The 22,254-nt window shown below is 40.7% G+C and overlaps 1 non-coding gene across 1 annotated transcript; it reads right to left on the reverse strand.

Moving 5' to 3' along the window:
• Positions 1–2,805: 2,805 nt before the first annotated feature.
• LOC132539203 (U1 spliceosomal RNA) lies at positions 2,806–2,964 on the reverse strand. Its single transcript, XR_009550495.1, has one exon. It is a non-coding gene; the product is annotated as a U1 spliceosomal RNA (small nuclear RNA).
• Between the last annotated feature and the right edge of the window lie 19,290 nt (positions 2,965–22,254).

Raw genomic sequence — 22,254 nt, forward strand, 5'->3', positions numbered from 1 at the left:
CTGCATATCAATTACACAGCCTATATATTGAAAAGATTCAGTTTGTGTTTTGAAAAACTTCGAGACATACAATTAATTTTCCCCCTCTCATATTAATTAACTAGTGATTTATATGACTACATTTTACTAGGAGTGTACATAAACACATTCCCACCACCAAAAGACTGTGACCCATCCTTCCCACCCACTCCCACCCCCCACTGGCCCAGGAGGCTGCATGTCTTCCCCTCACCACAGGGTTTTTATTTTGGTGCCCTACTTACAATTTGATCAGGTCCTGCTGTTAGTTTCCCTTTCAGATCTTCTTTCTCAGCTTCTGTTGATGAGTGGGATCAGCCCATACTCATCTTTATCTTTCTGATTTAGCTCACTTAACATAATTCCTTCTAGCTCTATCCAAGATGGGTCAGAGAAGGTGGGTTCATTGTTTTTGATAGCTGCATAGTATTCCATTGTGGATATATACCACAGCTTTCTCAGCCACTCATTTGGTGTTGGGCACCTGGGTTGCTTCCAGATTTTAGCTATTATGAATTCTGCTGCTATGAACATAGGAGTACACACCTCTTTTGGGTTGGTTGTTATGGAGTCCTTGGGGTATAATCCCAGGAGAGGAATTACTGGATCATATGGAAGATCCATGTCTAGCCTTGTGAGAGTTTTCCAGACTGCTCTCCACAGAGGCTGTACCAATTTACATTCCCACCAGCAATGCAAAAGGGTTCCTCTGTCCCCACAGCCTCTCCAGCATTTGTTGCTGCTGTCCTTTTTGATGTATGCCATTCTTACAAGAGTGAGGTGGTATCTTAGTGTTGTCTTACTTTGCATTTCTCTGACAATCATTGACCTAGAGCAGATTTTCATGTGTTTGTTAGCCTTTTGGATCTCCTCTGAGGTGAATGTTTTGTTCATATCCTCTGCCCATTTTTGGATGGGGTCATTTGCTTTTTTGGTGCTAAGTTTGCTGAGCTCTTTATATATTTTGGTGATTAGTTTCTTGTCTGTGTATGGCATGTGAAGATATTCTCCCATTCTGTGAGGGGTCTCTTGGTTGTTTAATAGTTTCTTTGGATGTACAGAGGCTTTTCAATTTGATGTAGTCCCATTGGTTTGTTTCTGCTTTAGTCTTCCTTGCAGTTGGGTTTGATTCATTAAAGATGCCCTTGAGGTGTAGGTGGGAAAGTGTTTTACCAATGTTTTCCTCTAGGTATTTGATTGTTTCTGGTCTGACATCCAGGTCTTTGATATATTTGGAGTTGATTTTTGTTTCTGGTGAGATAAAGAGGTTCAATTTCATTCTTCTGCATGTTATAACCCATTTTTCCCAGCACCATTTATTGAAGAGAGCCTCCTTCTTCCTTTTGACCCCCTTATCGAAGATTAGATGTCCATAGGTGTGGGGATTTATTTCTGGGCTTTCAATTCTGTTCCACTGGTCTGTGTGCCTATTTTTGTTCCAGTACCATGCTGTTTTGATGATGATGGCTTTATAATATAGTTTGAGATCTGGGAGTGTGATGCCTCCATTTCTGTTTCTTTTCCTCAAGATGATTTTGGAAATTCTAGGTGTTTTCAGGTTCCAGAGAAATGATTGTAGTGTTTTTTCTATTCTCTTAAAGAAGCTTGGTGGAACTTTGATGGGTATTGCATTAAATTTGTATTTGGCTCTGGGGAGAATATTCATTTTGATGATATTTATTCTTCCAATCCATGAGCATGGGATGTCTTTCCATTTCTTGGTATCAGTTTCTATTTCCTTGAGTAGCGACTCATAGTTTTCAGTATACAATTCTTTCACTTCTTTGGTCAACTTTATTCCTAGGTATTTGTTTGATTTTGCTGAAACAGTAAATGGGAGTAATTTCTGGATGTCTTCTTCTTCAGATTTAGTGTTTGCATAAAGAAACAGTGGCATTTTTCTATGCAAACACTAAGTTAGAACCCTGGTGTCCAACAACAGAAGAGCGGCTGAGCAAGTTGTGGTATATATACACAATGGAATACTATCTAGCTATTAAAAATGGTGACTTCACCGATTTAAACCTATCTGATGGATCTTGAAGAAATCATGTTAAGGTAAATAAGTCAGAAACAGAAGGATGAATATGGGATGATCTCACTCTCAGGCAGAAGTTGAAAACAAGATCAGAAGAGAAAACACAAGCTGATGCATTGCTCCAAAATAAAAGTCCCTGTGTTGGGTGAAGGGGGAGACGACACATCCTGGAAAAGAATGACAGAGGACCTAGTGGTGGTTGTATTGTTATGTGGAAAACTGATAAATGTTATGCATGTACAAACTATTGTTATTTACTGCCGACTGTATAACATTAATCCCTCAATAAATAAATTAAAAAAAAAGAATATTTCCCAAATACACACGTTGTCTTACATAGTATCTACTAGGGGCAGAAAGCCCATTCTAGTTGATAATAAATGCAAAATAAGAGACAAAACCCGGCATTTTATTTTTAGGTTAAAAAAAAAACTTCCTGGGCTTCTATGGTTTCCCATTGTGGCAAAGGACTGAAATCTAGTAGGTGAGGTGGGGAGCATCTTGGTATATTGTGACTAGTAAAATCAAGGAAAAATCTAGTTTTAATTTTTTGTTTGGTTGTTTGTTTATTTTTGTGACAAGTGGTTTCTTAGGTGAGAGAGTAAAGAAGTTAAGATTGAGAGCATTAAATTAATCTTTTAAAAAATCTGACCACATTCTCTCTCTTTCTCCTGTCTTGCCTATCAGGATTATTACTGGTGCAGGATGATGTATACATTTTCTTTTTTTTAAAATTTTTTTATTTCTATTAGAGCGCAAACGCAGTCCCCCACTACCACAAATTATGCAGTCGAGTTTCCCACATTTGGGGAAATCGCAGGGGTCAGCACATCCGGAGTGCAATGGATAAGCCTCGCCCTGGGAAAACCACCTTCGTGATCATGGTATCTCCCCTGCCAGGTAAGTATTGATGTATACATTTTCTAAGGTGAGCCACTGCTCAGCCCTGACAACATTCTTAAACATATTTTTATCTATTTAGTAAGTGAAAACATTTTGATTTTGCTTTGCTATAAATATAATATTGAAACTAAACTGAATTTAGAAAAAATATTACTATCCTCTAGACTGTAATTAAAGAAAGAGTTCAACTGGACTTTCATGTCAGAGGTTTCTGGTTTGATCCCTAGCAATACATGTACCTGAGTGGTGCTTTGGCTTATCTTTCCTTTTAATCTCATGAGAAAATCTGTTTCATATGTAATAAATTAAATAAATCTCTAAAAAGTTATATTTTAAAAAACAGTTTATTTTAATTCACTAGATTTTCTACACTTAGCAATACCTAAAAGACATCCTTTTCCTCATACTTTTTAATGCATTTCTCTCACGTTTATATTTATTCTATAGTCTTTCTTTATTTCACTTTGAGCCATAATCTCTTAGTATTTCCTACTAAAAGCTAACATTGGGAATGGCCAGAGAGATCACCTGGGAAAACAGTACCTACCACTTGACCCAGATTCAAATCCTTTTGGTGATGTTGGTGCCTCTCCCCCACTTCTCTCTATCTAAAAAAGACAGCCTGGAACAGTGAAGTCCCAGTCACACAAAAGGAAAAAAAAGTACTAACATTTGCTTTTTATACTTAGAATTCTATATAGCATTGTTTCTGGCTTTGATCACACAGAATTCACCACTAATAATATCATTTACAGTTTTGTACATATAGCTCATTGGGCAACTGAACTTCTCTGTAGTATAATTTTCCAGTATCACAGATATATTTTACCTATGAATGTGAATTCCCAACTTTAAAGATAAGTCCATGTTTAATAATTAATATTCTAGTAAAATGATCTCAATACTCAATGCATTTGTCTAACTGAATATAGTAGAACTTGATTTTTCTGAAAAGAATATGAGATATGAGTTAAACACAACAAAGTGAGATTCCAAGTAGCAGACTTCCATCATGACAGTTTCTCCTCTGGGCAAAATTCCAATCTAATCAATCTGGAGAGTAAATTTACATTTCCTAAAATAATCCTTTATTTATTCTATTCTATCTTAATAATTTGGCCCTAAAACTCCAAGTCAAGAGATTTACATAATGTGTTTAAATCTTTTACATCTCAGGTACTCTTCTGACTTAAAAATTCCACACCAACATTTCTGGGTGACATGAGAGCTAGTAAAAAGTACCTCATTCTCCCATCTTCATGTCAGTTACAGAAATCTTATGAGGTTAAATTAGTCACTTTCTTTATTAGAAAACATAAACCAGGAGAACTTACAGAGGTGGGGCTATGAGCAGCAGCAAATGTGTTTCTCCTCTCCTCTTCTCTCCTCTCCCAGATCAACTAGGAATAACAAATGAGACCACCTGGGACCACAACAAGACAGGACTAGAATGATTCAGGACCCACCAAATCACTGGTGAGTGCAAACACGTGTGGCTGGTGGACAGCGAGGAGCCTAGGGAGAGATTAAGTGGCTGGTAACAGTCACTTATCAGTTGAGACACCACTTCCAGTCTGTTCCACCAACAAGGGGATGGCTAAAGGGAGGAGAGGACTCCCCTGAGGCTCACCAAGTGCGACTCTGAGTCTCCATTGCTACTGCTCTCAGAATATGGAGCAGCAGGAGGGAGGCCCTGTGCTGACACCAGGGGACAGAGAACTAACCAGGAAACTCAGGAGAAGACCTATACCTCAGTGGCATAGTGGTGGGGATGTGAAAGTCTCTTTGCATAACCACTGGATTATCTCTGCCACACCCTGCTTTATCTCTTGGTCAGGAGTCAGTGATTAAGCTAAGAAGCCTACTTATAGTTTAAAAGCCCTCAGGCTTTGTATATTTTGGCTAATCACCAAAATATACAAAGAGCTCAGCAAACTTAGAACCAAAAAAGCAAATGATCCCATCCAAAAATGGGCAGAGGATATGAACAAAACATTCACCTCAGAGGAGATCCAAAAGGCTAAAAAACATGAAAAATTGCTCCAGGTCACTGATTGTCAGAGAAATGCAAATTAAGACAACATTGAGATACCACCTCACTCCTGTAAGAATGGCATACATCAAAAAGGACAGCAGCAACAAATGCTGGAGAGGCTGTGGGGACAGAGGAACCATTTTACATTGCTGGTGGGAATGTAAATTGGTCCAGCCTCTGTGGAGAGCTGTCTGGAGAACTCTCACAAGGCTAGACATGGACCTTCCATATGATCCAGTAATTCTTCTCCTGGGGATATACCCCAAGGATTCCATAACACCCAACCAAAAAGAGGTGTGTACTCCTATGTTCGTTGCAGCAGAATTCATAATAGCTAAAATCTGGAAGCAACCCAGGTGCCCAACAACAGATGAGTGGCTGAGAAAGTACACAGTGGAATACTACACATCTATCAAGAACAATGAACCTACCTTCTCTGACCCATCTTGGACAGAGCTAGAAGGAATTATGTTAAGTGAGCTAAATCAGAAAGATAAAGATGAGTATGGGCTGATCCCACTCATCAACAGAAGTTGAGAAAAAAGATCTGAAAGGGAAACTAAAAGCAGGATCTGACTAAATTGAAAGTAGGGCACCAAAGTAAAAACCCTGTGGTGAGGGGTAGACATGCAGCTCCCTGGGCCACTGGTGGGTGGGTGGGATGGGACATAGTCTTTTGGTCCTGGGAATGGTGTTTATGCACAGTCCTAGTAAAGTGTAGTCATATAAATCACTAGTTAATTAATATGAGAGGTGGATAATTAATCGTATGTCTCAAAGTTTTTAAAACACAGACTGAGTCTTTTTACTATATAGGCTGTGTATTTGATATGTGGACCCTCTCAAAAGCCTAGACCAAGTAGATCAGAAGCAACCAGTGGCACAACTATATATGAGATACTGGGTACTATACAGCAAACCCTAACAAAAGGACTTTTCAAAGTTAACCCAATTACCAAATAATGTGATGATAGCAATAACTATCCATTGTCTTTTTGAACCCTAAGACAGCAGGAACCTCATGTATCCACTAAAGAGCCTATATTTCCCCCAGTCCTGGAACCTTAGGATAGGGCCCACTTTGCTGCATGCGTCTCCCAATCCATATCAAATAATATTGCATCTGCCGATCACAACCTAATCAACACAATGATTGTCACCTCAACATGCTTCAGCTCAGACTGTGTCCAGAGACTTCAGGTGTGGAATGACAACCGTTCAGCTTAATTACTCGGGTGAGACCTTTCCTTTCATAGTATTCTCTAATTCCATCACAGGTGGTTCACTTTCTAACAAAGTCCCAAAACCAGGTTCTGTGAGAGAGAGCATATGTTCACACTTATCCATAAACTAGTGCAAAATATATACCTGAAAGCAGAATTACACTAGAGTTTGCCGTGAGTACCTCCCTCCCCCAACACTTCCTCTCCACTATTCCAACCTTTGGGTCCATGATTGCTCAACAATTTATTTGGCTTTTTATGTTAACTCTCTTTTCAGTCACCAGGTTCCAGATGCCATCAGGATGCTGTCCAGGCTTCCCTGGACTGAAGACCCCACCAATGTGCCCTAGAGGTCTGCTTCCCCAGAGACCCACCCTACTAGGGAAAGAGAGAGGCAGACTGGAAGTATGGACCGACCAGTCAACGTCCATGTTCAGTGGGGAAGCAATTACATAAGCCATACCTTCCACCTTCTGCAACCCACAATGACCCTGGTTCCATGCTCCTAGAGGGATAGAGAATGGGAAAGCTATCAGGGGAGGGGATGGTATATGGAGATTGGGTGGCGGGAATTGTGTGGAGTTGTATCCCTCCTACCCTATGGTTTTGCTAATTTATCCTTTCTTAAATAAAAAATAAATAAATAAAAAAGCCTTCAGGCTCCCATAGCCTACAGGGAAGAAAAGGCACAAAAGAGGCTTTTAAGCCATTGAGCTCCAAATCAGGGATTAAAATACTATTGAAACAACTGTTAACTTCCACAACTGTGAACACTTTAATTACCTTACTTAGACACAAGTCAATCCAGATAATAGTGATCAGTAATTTGAAAAGTACTGATAGAGGGAACTCATAACATAATATATAAAAAGGTTAAACCAACAAGAAGAAATGTTGGAGAAATGAACCAGCACAAGAGTCGAGCTAAAAATCCCCCCAAAGGGTGAAGCACAAAATAATGAGGTCAACATCCAAATACTAGTTAAGGAAATAATCATAGTAGTGAGTAAAGAGTTTGAAAGTATTGTCATCATAAATACAGAAACAACAAATGAGACTCTGGAAGAAAACACTATCTCAAGGTAATTAGAGAGCTGAAAGCTGAAATAGCTGAGCTAAGAACACAACTAGCTGAACAAGCTAAAACAGTATCAGAACAGGGTAACAAAATAGATGAACTCCAGAAAACAGTAGAGGGGATAGAGTCAATGAGGCTGAAGACAGAATTAGCAAGATTGAGGATGAATTAGAGACAACTAAAAAATGAAGTAAGAGATATCAAAAAGAGATTAAGAGATACTGAAAACAACAACAAAGACATATGGGATGACTTCAAAAGAAACAATGTATTCATTATTGGCTTACCTGAGGAAGAAAGAGAGGGAGAGGAAGAAAGCATTCTTCAGGCCATAGTAGCTGAAAACTTCTGTAGTCTAGACAACATCAAAGACATAAAGGTTCAAGAATCCCAGAGGACCCCAAACAGAATTAACCCAGACTTAAATACACCAAGACACACCATATTTAGAATGGAAAGGAATAAGGATAAAGAAAGGATCCTGAAGGCTGCAAGAGAAAAACAAAGTGTCTCCTACAGAGGAAAACCCATAAGATTAGCAGCAGACTTCTCCACAAACACTACAGGCCAGAAAAGAATAGCAAGATATCTATTGAGTACTCAATGAGAAAGGCTTTCAACCAAGACTGCTGTATCCTGATAGACTGTCATTCAGACTAGATGGAGGCATCAAAACCTTCTCAGACAAGCAACAGTTGACGGAATCAACTATCACCAAGTCTGCCCTGAAAGAAGGAAACAAACACACTCAACCAAAGAGATCCTATGTACACTTATGTGCATAGCAGCATGATTTGTAATGGTCCACTTGCTTTTTAAAGAAATTCTTATTCTTGATGTATGTTGACACCCTAGATCATGTTCTAGCTCATGTTCAATTCAACCCCTAGCACAGTTAGGGCTGCAGTTCACCATTCTGCATATAACAAGAGACTCCTTTATATTAGAGTATTTGTGTATTTATGAGAGAGAGAAAGAGAGAGAGAGAGAGGGAGAGAAAACACAAAAATTTGTTGGTGTACAGGGTATATGGAGCTAAGATTAAAGACTTCAGGTGAAGGCCTGAAGCTCTTGGGCATATAAACTGCAACCTTCAGGTGAACCTTCCCTCACTGCACATGCATACATAATGCCACTCTCTCTCCATGGTCACTGAGTCACTGCATTAGGGCTTATTCTTTATTTTTCAGTCCCTTCTTCACCTACAGCCATAGCCTACCTGGATCTGTCATTTCTTCTTTATATAAAGCCAGATTTCTGGTATTACTTTACAAACTCACAATGGCTAAATCAGAATGAATCTTGAAAACAGGATTCTGAGGTATTAGTGAATGGAGACATCAGTTCTTTTTTTCTTGCTGCAGGTTCTACTCACAAATAGTTGCTTAGTGTGCTCTTTTTATAGAAGGCCATTCTTCCTCTTGCTAGTCCAAGACGAAACAAATTTAAGGAAAGTGTAGAGAAGAAAAACAAACAAACACCCAAAGTAACTAACTTGTTTTTATGTTAATTGTGATTGAATATTCATATCCACATATACTGAGAATTTACTTCTTTGGTTTATCTGTCTCTATCTGCATCACACACTGGTACAAATGTGACCTTCTTCTTTTTTTGTTTTGTTTTGTTTTGTTTGCCTCCAGGGTTATTGCTGGGGCTTGGTGCTTGCACCATGAAGCCACTGCTCCTGGAGGCTATTTTTTCCCTCCTTTTGTTGCCCTTGTTGTTCTATCGTTGTTGTGGTTATTATTGTTATTGATGTCATTGTTGTTGATAGGTCAGAGAGAAATGGAGAAAGTAGGAGAGAAACACAGACACCTGCAGACCTGCTTCACTGCTTGTGAAGCAATCCCCCTGCAGGTGGGGAGCCAGGGACTCGAACCGGGGTCCTTTAAAAAAAATTAAAAAATATTTATTTATTTCCTTTTGTTGCCCTTATTGTTTTATTGTTGTAGTGATTATTGTTTTCGTTATTGATGTTGTTGTTGTTGGATAGGACAGAGAGAAAATGGAGAAAGGAGGGGAAGACAAAGAGGGGGAGAGAAAGACCTGCTTCACCGCTTGTGAGGTGACCCCCCTGCAGGTGGGGAGCCGGGGGCTCAAACTGGGATCCTTAGGCGGGTCCTTGCGATTTGAGCCACATATGCTACACCCGCTGCGCTGCAGCCAAACTCCCTGAACCACGGTCCTTATGCTGGTCTTCGCGCTTTGCGCCATATGCTTTAACCCGCTACACTACCGCCTGATCCCTGTGACCTTTGTTAATAAGACGTTTTTTTGAAGTGCAGTGCTCATGAAATGGTTTTTCCTTTTGCAGTGGCATTACCATACACTTTTCTAAACACCTCTTTAAAATATTTTAATTTATTTATTATTGGATAGAAACAGAAACTGAGAAGGGAGGAGACAGGGAAAGAGACAGAGAGACCACTTGCAACCTTGCTTCACCACTTGGGAAGCTTTCCCCCTGAAGGTGGGGATCAGGGGCTTGAATGGAGGTCCTTGCACACTGTAATGTGAGTGTATCACTAGGTGTGCCACTGCCTGGTCCTTTCCTTAACACCTCTATATGTCATCTGTTCCTGTTTATTCACTTCCCCTTCTGCCCCTCACCTAGTAAATGTCATTAAATTTTGAAAATTGTTATCCTGACCAAATAGATGCCAGAAAGTGAGACTACAGTCATTAGCATTACTATATAGCCAGGCAGAGTGACTGGGAATAAAACACATCATTCTTTACTTGTTCATTTGCTGAACATGGGAAGGCCCACAGGTTGCTCTGGATTCTAGAATGGGGAAAGAAGTTCAACTTCATGTTTTGGTTTATCACTAAGGTTGTGAGTTCAATCTGTGTGACCAGTTGGAGTAGTATCTCTCCAAAGCAATCAGGCAGCATTAGTGAAGCCCTAGTGCCAACCCCAGTACCTTACCCCAAGTGATTTACTTTTCTGCCCATCTCACTTGAGATGTTTGCTCCTGAGCCAAGCTTATTCACTTAGAGTGTTTCCTACTGTGTCATTTCCTTCCTTTTCTGCATAGCAGATATTCCAGTAGGAATATCTGGTTAGAGGCAAAAAGAAAATAGTCTCTGGACAGGGTAGTCCTGGAAATTGACAGTTTTCCTCTAGACTTAAAGTACACAACTCTTTTTCCTACCTGGGTTGAAAACACCAGGGCTGTTATGACCAAGATAAAAGGACGAGTAAAAGCTAATGTTTCCTACATAATGTTTATTAGGTAGTTTCAAATCCTTCTGTCAAAGATCTATCTCTCCAACTAGAGGAGAGGGCTGTCTTCCTCACCTCTTCTAACAAATCTGACATTTTCACTTGATACATTTTCTTTTTCCTAAAAGGATGTGTCATTATTTCCCTCCCATCTGTTTCATGGAAGGACATATTATAATATGTTTTCTTGAGTGAGGGATGGAATAACTCACAGAGATTAGAAAACAAAGTATATTATATAGAAAGAGCTTTCTCCTGACTTCCTCTAGCTTACTGTTCTATCCCACCACTGTGAAAGCAGTTTAACCACAAAATCTAGTGCTAGTTGGCCTGTGGGTCAATAGAACACCTTTTTTTTAAAAAATATTTATTTATTCCCTTTTTGTTGCCCTTGTTTTACTGTTGTAGTTATTATTGCTGTCTATCTTAGTTGTTGGATAAGGCAGAGAGAAATGGAGAGAGGAGGGGAAGACATGAGAGGGGGAGAGAAATATAGACACCTGCAGATGTGCTTCACTGCTTGACTCCCCAGCAGGTGGGGAGCCAGGGGCTGCAACCGGGATCCTTAAGCCAGTCCTTGGGCTTTGCGCCACTTGTGCTTAACCCGCTGCGCTACCGCCTGACTCCCAATAGAACACTTTGAAGGCTTCTATGCTTCCAGAATTTAACCCCCTCCACTAGCCTGGGAAAATAAATTCTAGCAATTTGGGGAAGGGCATATGTCTTCTTAGTAACCTGAAGAATTATTAGGATTGGTTTACTGCTTAATTGGTGCTGAGCAGCACTCAGGCCCCACAGATTTGATTATGAAGGTCCTGGAATGGCATAGTCAAAATGTAGATTATTATTATTATTTTTTAAAGATTTTATTTATTAGAAAGATAGGAGAGAAAGAACCAGACATCAGTCTGATACATGTGCTGCTTGGGATTGAATTCAGGACCTTATGATTGACAGTCCAATGCTTTATCCACTGTACCACCTCCTGGAACACAATGTAGATTATTTTTGAGTGAAAGATTTAAGAGTCAGTTTATTTGTATTTCCTCTTCCCTCCCTTCCTCCCCTCTCCCCTTCCCTCTCTCCTCCCTTCCTCCCCTCTCCCCTTCCCTTTCTGCTCCCTTCCTCCCCTCTCCCCTTCCCTTTCTGCTCCCTTCCTCCCCTCTCCCCTTCCCTTTCTGCTCCCTTCCTCCCCTCTCCCCTTCCCTCCTCCCCTCTCTTCTCTACTCCTCCCCTCTCCCCTCCTCCCCTCCCCTTTCCCTTCCCCTCTTCCTCCCTCCCCTCCTCCCTTTTCCTCCCTATACCTCCCCTCTCCCCTCCTCTATTCCCCTCTCCCTTCTCCTCCTCCCTTCACCTCTACCCTCCTTCCTACTCTCTTCCCCTCCTCCCCTCTCCCCTACAAGTCATTTTTCCCTTAAGAAAAGTGCAGAAAAAATGTCTCAAATTGACTTTTTTTTGCCAGTTACTATGTACCCAGGGTGCATTTGCAGAGTGCTTTGTTAGCTATTTAATGCCCATTTCTTTGAGTAGTTGCCCTCATCTCTGAGGTCCTATTCCTCCTGTCCTTACTTCTTTCAGCATTCATCATATTTTGTTATACCTGTCTATCAACCTTACTTCACTGCAATTAATTTTAGTATAAGAAATGTATGTGTGTTTACATTTATATATTTAGTGCTTAATATACAGCCTAGAACTAATGTGTACCCAAAATATGTTTTTTTTTGATTGAATGAACCATTTTCCTGAATCATTTAATTAAGCAGCCTGGGAGAACCATTATGAATGAATTCATCAGGACTCAACTGGGGTCCATTGTGAATTTTCAGAAGATCTAGTTCTCTTCAGTAGGTTCTGTTATATAGAATGGGAGGCCAGGAGAAGAATGAAAAGGATAACACAGAAAAGTCTTTAATATACTAGTGAAACCTTTATTCAGGCATTCAATGATTTACTGGGGTTTTCAGCTAGAAGAAGATGCACTTTATTTTATGGTTCAGAGATTTTGGAGGGTCCTAGAAGTTAGGGACATGGTACCCATTTGCTAGGTTTGTAAGAATGGTCAGAGAGCTCCTAGAAAATGCAGTGCTTGCAACCTTTTGGTGCATTGCTATAATGACAGTAAAGTGACATGGCAGGAGGAAAAAATGCTTATAGCTGGGTATTAAACTTACCATGACAGGATTATAAAAAAGAAAAAATAAATCAACAGTCCAACTGTATCTGCTGAAATCTCAAGTGGCTGCTTCCTATCAAGTCCCTTAAATCTCCAAGTTGTCACTTTCTCTTAGTTCTTACGGTTTTTAGTTTTTTTATAAATCTGCCCTGTGTCTGTCAGCATCTACCATATTTAAGCAGTTTTGCTGGTTTTATATAAATTGGGGGTTAGGACCTTCACCTCTTGTCTCTAATTGGAGAAACAGAAACTTAGAGAGGCTGACAAATTGTGTAACAAGATGGGTCTTCATAGGCATACTCCCTTGTTAGTTAGAAAGGCAGATTTACTTATTGTGGTGGGGGAGGGAGGTTAGAAGTTCAAGATAGTCCTAAGAGACACATTTTATTTATTTATTTACTTATTTATTTATTTATTCCCTTTTGATGCCCTTATTGTTGTTTTATTGTAGTTATTGATGTCACTATTGTTGGATAGGACAGAGAAATGGGGAGAGGAGAGGAAGACAGAGAGGGGGAAAGATAGACACCTGTAGACCTGCTTCACTGCTTGTGAAGTGACTCCCCTGCAGGTGGGGAGCCAGAGGCTTGAAGGAGACACATTTTTTTAAATGCAAGATTTTTTTATTTTCCTTTATTTTGACAAATATTTTATTTATTTATTTTGCAAGAGACAGAGAAATTGGGAGGGGAGGGGGAAATAGAGAGGCACCTGCAGCACTGCTTCACCCTCTGCAGGTGGGTCAAGATTTCTTTCTATGGTTCCCCATAACCCTTTAAAAAATTAATTAATTTTACCAGAGGACTGCTCAGCTGTGGCTTATGGTATGTGTGGGATTGAATTTAGAACTTTGGAGCCTCAGGCATGAGAGTTTCAGTCTGTTTGCATAACCATTAATCCTTTTGAGTGATTTTTCTATACTCTTAACAATGAAGTAACCCATCTATCTCCCTGTTCCTATCTATTAAGATTCCCTGCTTCTGTTTTCTTCACCAAAATTTCCTGCCTTGAATTTGCTGGACTCCAGAGATCAGTTTTTTTTACTGCCTTGAACAAGGTATTGTCCCCATTTCTGTCTATTTGACTATGGATTGCAGGAAAACAGAAATCAAATCTGAAACAAGTTGAAATTAGGATAGACTTTTCAGCTCCACTGTGGGGGGTGAGGGTACAGACACAGACCTTTGGTAGCAGGAATGATGTTAATATGTATTTCCATTAATTTATAGTATTATTATTCACTATTTAATCAATATGAGAAGGAAAGATAGATTTAATGTCTTAAGCTTTTTCATGCATACACTTCAGTTCTGAGTACAAACTCCTTTAGTTTAAGGATTTAAAGCTTCAAATTAGTAAACTGATGGAATTTTAACCTTGGGATTAAATTGTTAATGTATTTCTAATGATAACTTTTTTTTTTGAAATGTTAAGCCAAGGAGTAACTGGTCTTGTCACTATATAAGTTATAGTTATTTGTAAATGGCATTAAACAACACAAATTGTGGTAAGGTTTTGTATGTTACAGTAAATCCTAATCATGTTATTTTCAAAGTAAATCAAGCTCCGAAATAACTTGGCTATAGTAATAACTGTTTTTTGCCTTCTTAAACTCTAAGACAGCAAGGAATTTTCCTCATTCTCCATAAATCTCTATTTTTCCCAGTCCTGTAACCTCTAGGGCTTTACTTGTTTTTCTTCATGCTTCTTTGGATACATACCACTTGATACTAATGCTGATATCAACCAAATCAATGCAACCAGTGTCACCTCAACATGTTTCACTTTTGACTGTGTCCAGAGATGACAGGCATGGGATGCAACCCTCAACTACTAATACTCTGTCACTAAATTGAAGATGCTACCATGAGGCCAACATGACTTCCCTGGGCAGATAACCTCACTGATGTGTTCTGGAGCCCTGCCTCCCCAGAACCTTACCCAACCAGGGAAAAATAGAAACAGGCTTTGGGTAAGAATCAACCTATCAATGCCCATGCTCATCAAGGACCAATTACAGAAGCCAGACCTTCCACGTTTTGCTTCCCATAAAGATCTTTGGTCCATACTCCCAGAGGTGTAAAGAATAGCAAAATTTAGGGAGGCAGTATGGAACACTGGTGGTGGGAATTGTATGGAATTGTACCATTCTTATCCCACAATCTCATCAATAATTAAATCACTAATAAAAATTACCTCAATATTCTCATATTGACATGCAATTTCTATCCTAAAGGACATAAATTTTACTGAGATGTACAAAAATTAGTATAAAAGCTAGATCTGTTTTTTATTTTCTCCACACAATTCCAACCACCAGAACTATGTATCCCTTCCCCTCCCCTGATAGATTTCCTATTCTTTATTCCTCTGGGATTATAAATCCAGGGTCATTATGGGGTGCAGAAGGTGGAAGATCTGACTTCTGTAATTGCTTCCCTGCTGAACATGGGCATTGACAGGTTGATCCATACTACCAGTCTGCCTATCTCCTTCTCTAGCAGGGCGGAGCTCTGGGGAAGCGGGGCTCAAGGACACATTGGTAGTGTTGTCTATTCAGGGAGGTCCAGTTGGCATCATGTTAGCATCTGAAACCTGGTTGCTGAAAATAGAGTTAACATATAAAGTCAAACAAATTGTTGACTAATCATGCACCTAAAAGCTGAAATAGTTCAGATGATGAGTTGAGGGAGTCTCCATTTTGTAGACAGTTAGTAGGCCTATTTTAAGTATATTCCAAAGGGTCCATGACTATACTAGTTTTTTTTTTTCTTTTTTTTGTGAGCCTGATAGATGATATGCAGGTGGATCCAAGTTATTATCTGAGGAGATGATGTCATGGCTGGATAAAGGATCAGAAAGCTGGATCAGGGAAGAGAGGAGCTCCCAAATATGGCAAAGATGTATAAATATTGTTGACTGTAAGCCCCATTGATCTGATGTGATCTGGGGCCCATATTCAGCTTAGGAGACTACGTGACCTCTGCATCCCTATAGATCTGAGCTCACATTTTGTGGTCATGAGTAGGAACATTCCAAGCTGCCCCAATTTCAGGACCCATCTTCCTCAGGTGGAACATAGACTATGTTGTCCAGCCTCCCTTCAGAGGATGGAACATTCTCTACTGTTGATGGAACATTCTCTCCACATTGAGGGCAAGATCCTATGGGGGCCCACAAAGGGCTCTATTGTGTTGTTCCTGATAGAGATGACCAGTAACAATGGAGAGAGGGATTTATTTGAGGTCTAGGTCCATCATGAGTGTCTGGGAATCTCAGGACTCCCTAACTAGGGCCCCAGATGATGGGGTGGTCTGGTAGTGACTAAAGAGTCATAATTAAAGTATACCAGTCTCTATTTTCAATATAAGCTAAATATCTTTAAAATTTTATATATATATATTTATTTTTCCTTTTGTTGGCCTTTAAAAAATTGTTGTTGTAGTTATTATTGTTGTTATTGATGTCATCATTGTTAGATAGGACAGAGAGAAATGGAGAGAAGAGAGAAACACAGAGAGGTGGAGAGAAAGACAGACACCTGCAGATCTGCTTCACCGCTTGTGAATAGACTCTTCTGCAGGTAGGGAGCTGGGGGCTCTAACCCGGATCCTTACAACAGTCCATGTGCGCTTATCCCACTGTGCTACCACCTGATTCCCTAAACTATATATCTTAATGGGGCTTTCTACTTGGCATGGGTACAAAATATAATTAAGGAATAAAATTTTCCCTTAGTCTTATCTAATAATGTCTGATAGAAATGAAGTACATTCTTCAATCCAGGGAAGCCTAGCCAGCATCCTGGTGGCATCTGGAACCTGGTGATTGAAAAGAGAGTTAACATATGAAGCCAAACAATTTGTTGAGCAATCATGGATCCCAAGCTTGGAATAGTGGAGAGGAAGTGTTAGGGAGGTACTCACTGCAAACTCTAGTGTAATCCTGCTTTCAGGTATATATTTTGCAGTAGTTTATGGATATGTGTGCACATAAGCTCTCTCTCACAGAAACTGGTGTATATCTAGGTTATGGGACTTTGTTAGAAAGTGAACTGCCTGAGATGAAATTAGAGTGTACTATTAAAGGAAAGGTCTCACCCGAGTAATGAAGCTGAACGGTTGTCATTCCACACCTGACGTTTCTGGATACAGTCTGAGGTGAAGCATGTTGAGATGGCAATCGTTGCTTTGGTTAGGTTGTGATCGGCGGATGCAATATTATTTGGTTTGGATTGGGAGATGCATACGGGAAAGTGGGCCCTATCCAAGGGTGCCAGGACTGGGGGAAGTAGGGGCTCTATAGTGAAGATGTGAGGTTCCTGCTGTCTTAGGGTTCAAAAAGACAATCAATAGTTAATATTATTATCACATTATTTGTTAATTGGGTTAACTTTGAAAAGTCCCTTTGTTATGGTTTGCTGTACAGTACCCAGTATCTTGTATATAGCTGTGCTATTGGAAGCTTCTAATCTACTTGGTCTAGGCTTTTGAGAGAGAGCTGGCTAGGCTTCCCTGGATTGAAGACCCCACCAATGTGTCCTGGAGCTCAGCTTCCCCAGAGACACACCCTACTAGGGAAAGAGAGAGGCATACTGGGGGTATGGACCGACCAGTCAATGCCCATGTTCAGCGGGGAAGCAATTACAGAAGCCAGACCTTCTACCTTCTGCAACCCTCAACGACCCTGGGTCCATGCTCCCAGAGGGATAGAGAATGGGAAAGCTACCATGGGAGGGGGTGGGTTATGGGGATTGGGTGTTGGGAATTGTGTGGAGTTGTACCCCTCCTACCTTATGCTTTTGTTCACTAATCCTTTCTTAAATAAAAATTTTTAAAAATAAATAAATAAATAAATAAAAGAAATGAAGTACATTCTTGGTAGGGTATAGTCTTGGAGACCTCCCTGTATAATACAAGCATACAAATTTGCAGCAGCAGTGAAACAAGCAGACTAAGAAACAATATTCAACTATTCATCTGTACTAATCCAGCCTTTAGGTTTATGATTGATCAACAATTTGTTTGGCTTTATATGTTAACTCTCTTTTCAGTCACCAGGTTCCGGATGCTAGTGTGATGGCAACCAGACTTCCCTAGATAGACAACCCCACCAATGTGTCCTGGAGCTTTGCTTGCCCAGAGCCCTGCCTCACTAGGGAAAGAGAGAGGCAGGTAGGGAATATGGATCGATCTGTCTAAGCCCATGTTCAGTAGGGAGGCAATTACAGAAACCAGACCTTCCACCTTCTGCAGCCCATAATGACCCTGGGTCCATAATTCCAGAGGGATAAAGAATAGGAAAGCTATCAGGGGAGGGGATGGGATACGGAGTTCTGGTGGTGGAAATTGTGTGGAGTTGTATCCCTGTTATCCTATGGTTATGTCAGTGTTTCCTTTTTTATAAATAAAATTAAACAAATTTAGAATTCTTAAAAAAAAAGAAACAATACTGTAGCTCAGTGTTGCTTGTGGCAGCAATGGGACTCAGAAAAAGGAGGTTTGGAGCAGAAAGGGAACACAATCCTTTATTTGTGCTGGCACCTCAGAGCTGGGTGAGAGAGCAGCATTTTGGGCCACATGGAGGCATCAAAAATGGCCTCCTTGCACAGCAACCTTCCCTGCCTCTAATCATCGAAGTGAAAGGTGGGCAAGAGAGTGAGGGGAGGAAGAAGGGCTTTTATGGGAATAGCTCTCATGAGAATGGGAAGGGGGAGGAGTAACCAAAACACTCCAACTATCGTAGGGAATTGACAATGCCCTGAGGGCACAACATGGTGGAACAGGTGCTCTGAGATTGTCCCAACTCTCGCGGGAACTAGCAATAAACTGAGGGGACAACATGGCAGATGTGACTGCATCTGCACAATTTCCCAGCATCTCCCCCTTTCCTTTTATCTAATGGCCACAGTATAGGAAATTTAGAATGGAGCAGGCTTAAAGGTTTTTAAAGAATACCATGCTCAGGTGGGAAGATGTAGGATGTTTTTGTGGGGGAGGGAAGACTTACATGGCCGCCAACCTTGTGAGATTTATGTGTCCCCCCTGTGCTCAACCCCTCTGTAGGGAGAGAGACTTACCTGGAGGGACTCATCTCATAAGTTAAGCTCTGCCAGGCTCCACCATCTCCTCACAATATTTCTACATCTTTCCCTATCTTTCTATCTAGTCATCGCATTAGGATGGGTCAATGTCTGTAAAAGGCTCCATCTGTGACAGAGGAATAGTAGTGTAGGGGTGAGCAGAAACCTTTTGAGCATAAACCTGAATGATATAACAAAATAGGAAGGGACAAGTAGGGGAGCAGTAAGAGCCAGTGTGATGTCAAGGGAAGGCTTGGTGCGCAAAGGAACATTCCCTGTCTCCGGGGGGGCAAGGGTTCGTAATGAGGGGGTGTTTCCTGCCTCAAAGGGCAGGACCTGTAGGTGGGAGGACATGGCCAGCCAAGTGGAGGGGCTACTTGGCATTGTATAGTCCTTAAGGCAACAGTCTGTAAAGTCTATGAACTACTCAGGGTCAGTCTTTGAAAAGCCAGCAGTGTGAAAGGAAGGAAGCTGCTGTAAAAATTGTGTAAAGTGTCCAAAGGGTAAACCAGCAAGTCCAATAGAAGTGTCAGTCCAAAGTAGGTGACTAGGGGGAGAAATGCCAGGGGATGAAACACTGCATGAGGAAGGTCAGCCATTGGAATTCCGCTTTTCAGTAGAGAGTGAGCTGGAACCGCCAAAACATGACAGACAAAGCAGAAGCAGGAAGGGCAGACAGGCAGTAAGAAAGTTCTGTCCTTGGAATCTGTGAATCAGGTTCTTTAGATCGCGTCAGGTGACATCTAGGGTTTCAGGGGGGTGTGCCACTGTAGTTGTGTCATCTAGTGGGTGATGTCAGAGTGTGCAGGGGTCCAAATGGTTTTTCCTGGGATTCCTGTGAAAGAAAAACAAACAATCTGCTTCTTGTGGTTAGCAGGGCATCTGATTTGAAATTTTTATAGAAGAAGAGGTTTGGTACCATAGCCAACTGAGTATTGGGGGATGTATCTTCCCTATTTATTATTATAATGTTTTAATTGAGCCTAGGTATTTGGTGGGCCTTCTCAACATCCATTTGTCTTTGGGGGTAATAAGAGATGTCCGTGGCATGGGTGATGTTATAAAGGGAAATATCTTTAAATTGTTGGCTGACGAAGGCAAGCCTATAGTGGCAAGACGAGACACATCAATTAAGTGTAGAAGAATATGTGAATGTTAATTCACATAAGTTGTATATGGAGGAACTTTTTATTTTAATTTTCTTCTTTATTTTTTAAATTTATATTTTATTTGAGAAAGGATAAATTAGAAAAACCATAGGGTAGGAGGGATACAACTCCACACAATTCCCGCCACCCAATCTCCATATACCATCCCCTCCCCTGATAGCTTTCCCATTCTCTATCCCTCTAGGAGCATGGAACCAGGGTCGTTGTGGGTTGCAGAAGGTGGAAGGTATGGTTTATGTAATTGCTTCCCCACTGAACATGGACGTTGACTGGTCGGTCCATACTTCCAGTCTGCCTCTCTCTTTCCCTAGTAGGGTGGGTCTCTGGGGAAGCAGACCTCTAGGGCACATTGGTGGGGTCTTCAGTCCAGGGAAGCCTGGACAGCATCCTGATGGCATCTGGAACCTGGTGACTGAAAAGAGAGTTAACATACAAAGCCAAATAAATTGTTGAGCAATCATGGACCCAAAGGTTGGAATAGAGGAGAGGAAGTGTTGGGGGAGGGGGGTACTCACTGCAAACTCTAGTGTACTTCTGCTTTCAGGTATATATTTTGCACTAGTTTATGGATAAGTGTGAACATATGCTCTCTCTCAAAGAACCCAGTCTATATCTAGGTTTTGGGACTTTGTTAGAAAGTGAAACACCTGGGATGGAATTAGAGAATACTATGAAAGGAAAGGTCTCACCCGAGTAATTAAGCTGAACGCTTGTCATTCCACACCTGAAGTCTCTGGACACAGTCTGAGCTGAAGTATGTTGAGGTAGCAATCATTGTGTTGATTAGGTTGTGATCGGTAGATGCAATATTATTTGATATGGATTGGGAGAGGCAAGCGGAAAAGTGGGCCCTATCCTAAGGTTCCAGGACTGGGGGAAATATAGGCTCTATAGTGGAGATGTGAGGTTCCTGTTGTCTTAGGGTTCAAAAAGACAATGGATAGTTATTGCTATCATCACAGTATTTGGTAATTGGGTTAACTTTGAAAAGTCCTTTTTTTAGGGTTTGCTGTATAGTAACCAGTATCTTTTATGTAGCTGTGCCATTGGTTGCTTCTGATCTACTTGGTCTAGGCTTCTGAGAGATTCCGCATATCAAATACACAGCCTATATATTAAAAAGACTCAGTCTATGTTTTAAAACTTCGAGACATACAATAAATTTCTCCCCCTCATATTAATTAACTAGTGATTTATATGACTATACTTTACTAGGAGTGTACATAAAAACCATTCCCAGGACCAAAAGACTATGTCCCATCCCACCCACCCACCCCACTCCCCACTGGCCCAGGGAGCTGCATGTCTACCCCTCACCACAGGTTTTTACTTTGGTGCCCTACTTTCAATTTAGTCAGATCCTGCTTTTAGTTTCCCTTTCAGATCTTCTTTCTCAACTTCTGTTGATGAGTGGGATCAGCCCGTACTCATCTTTATCTTTCTGACTTAGCTCACTTAACATAATTCCTTCTAGCTCTGTCCAAGATGGGTCAGAGAAAGTAGGTTCATTGTTCTTGATAGATGTGTAGTATTCCATTGTGTACTTTCTCAGCCACTCATCTGTTGTTGGGCACCTGGGTTGCTTCCAGATTTTAGCTATTATGAATTCTGCTGCTATGAACATAGGAGTACACACCTCTTTTTGGTTGGGTGTTATGGAATCCTTGGGGTATATCCCCAGGAGAAGAATTACTGGATCATATGGAAGGTCCATGTCTAGCCTTGTGAGAATTCTCCAGACAGCTCTCCACAGAGGCTGGACTGATTTACATTCCCACCAGCAATGCAAGAGGGTTCCTATGTCCCCACAGTGTCTCCAGCAATTGTTGCTGCTGTCCTTTTTGATGTATGCCATTCTCACAGGAGTGAGGTGGTATCTCAGTGTTGTCTTAATTTGAATTTCTCTGACAATCAGTGACCTAGAGCAGATTTTCATATGTTTGTTAGCCTTTTGGATCTCCTCTGAGGTGAATGTTTTATTCATATCCTCTGCCCATTTTTGGATGGGGTCATTTGCTTTTTTGGTGCTAAGTTTGCTGAACTCTTTATATATTTTGGTGATTAGTTTCTTGTCTGATGTATGGCATGTGAAGATCTTCTCCCATTCTGTGAGGGGTCTCTTTGTTTGTGTGATAGTTTCTTTGGCTGTGCAGAAGCTTTTCAATTTGATGTAGTCCCATTGGTTTGTTTCTGCTTTAGTCTTTCTTACAATTGGTTTTATTTCATCAAAGATGTCCTTGGGGTGTAGGTAGGAAAGTGTTTTACCAATGTTTTCCTCTAAGTATTTGATTGTTTCTGGTCTA

Source organism: Erinaceus europaeus, chromosome 6 (assembly GCF_950295315.1).
Source record: "Erinaceus europaeus chromosome 6, mEriEur2.1, whole genome shotgun sequence".
Taxonomy (NCBI): domain Eukaryota; kingdom Metazoa; phylum Chordata; class Mammalia; order Eulipotyphla; family Erinaceidae; genus Erinaceus; species Erinaceus europaeus.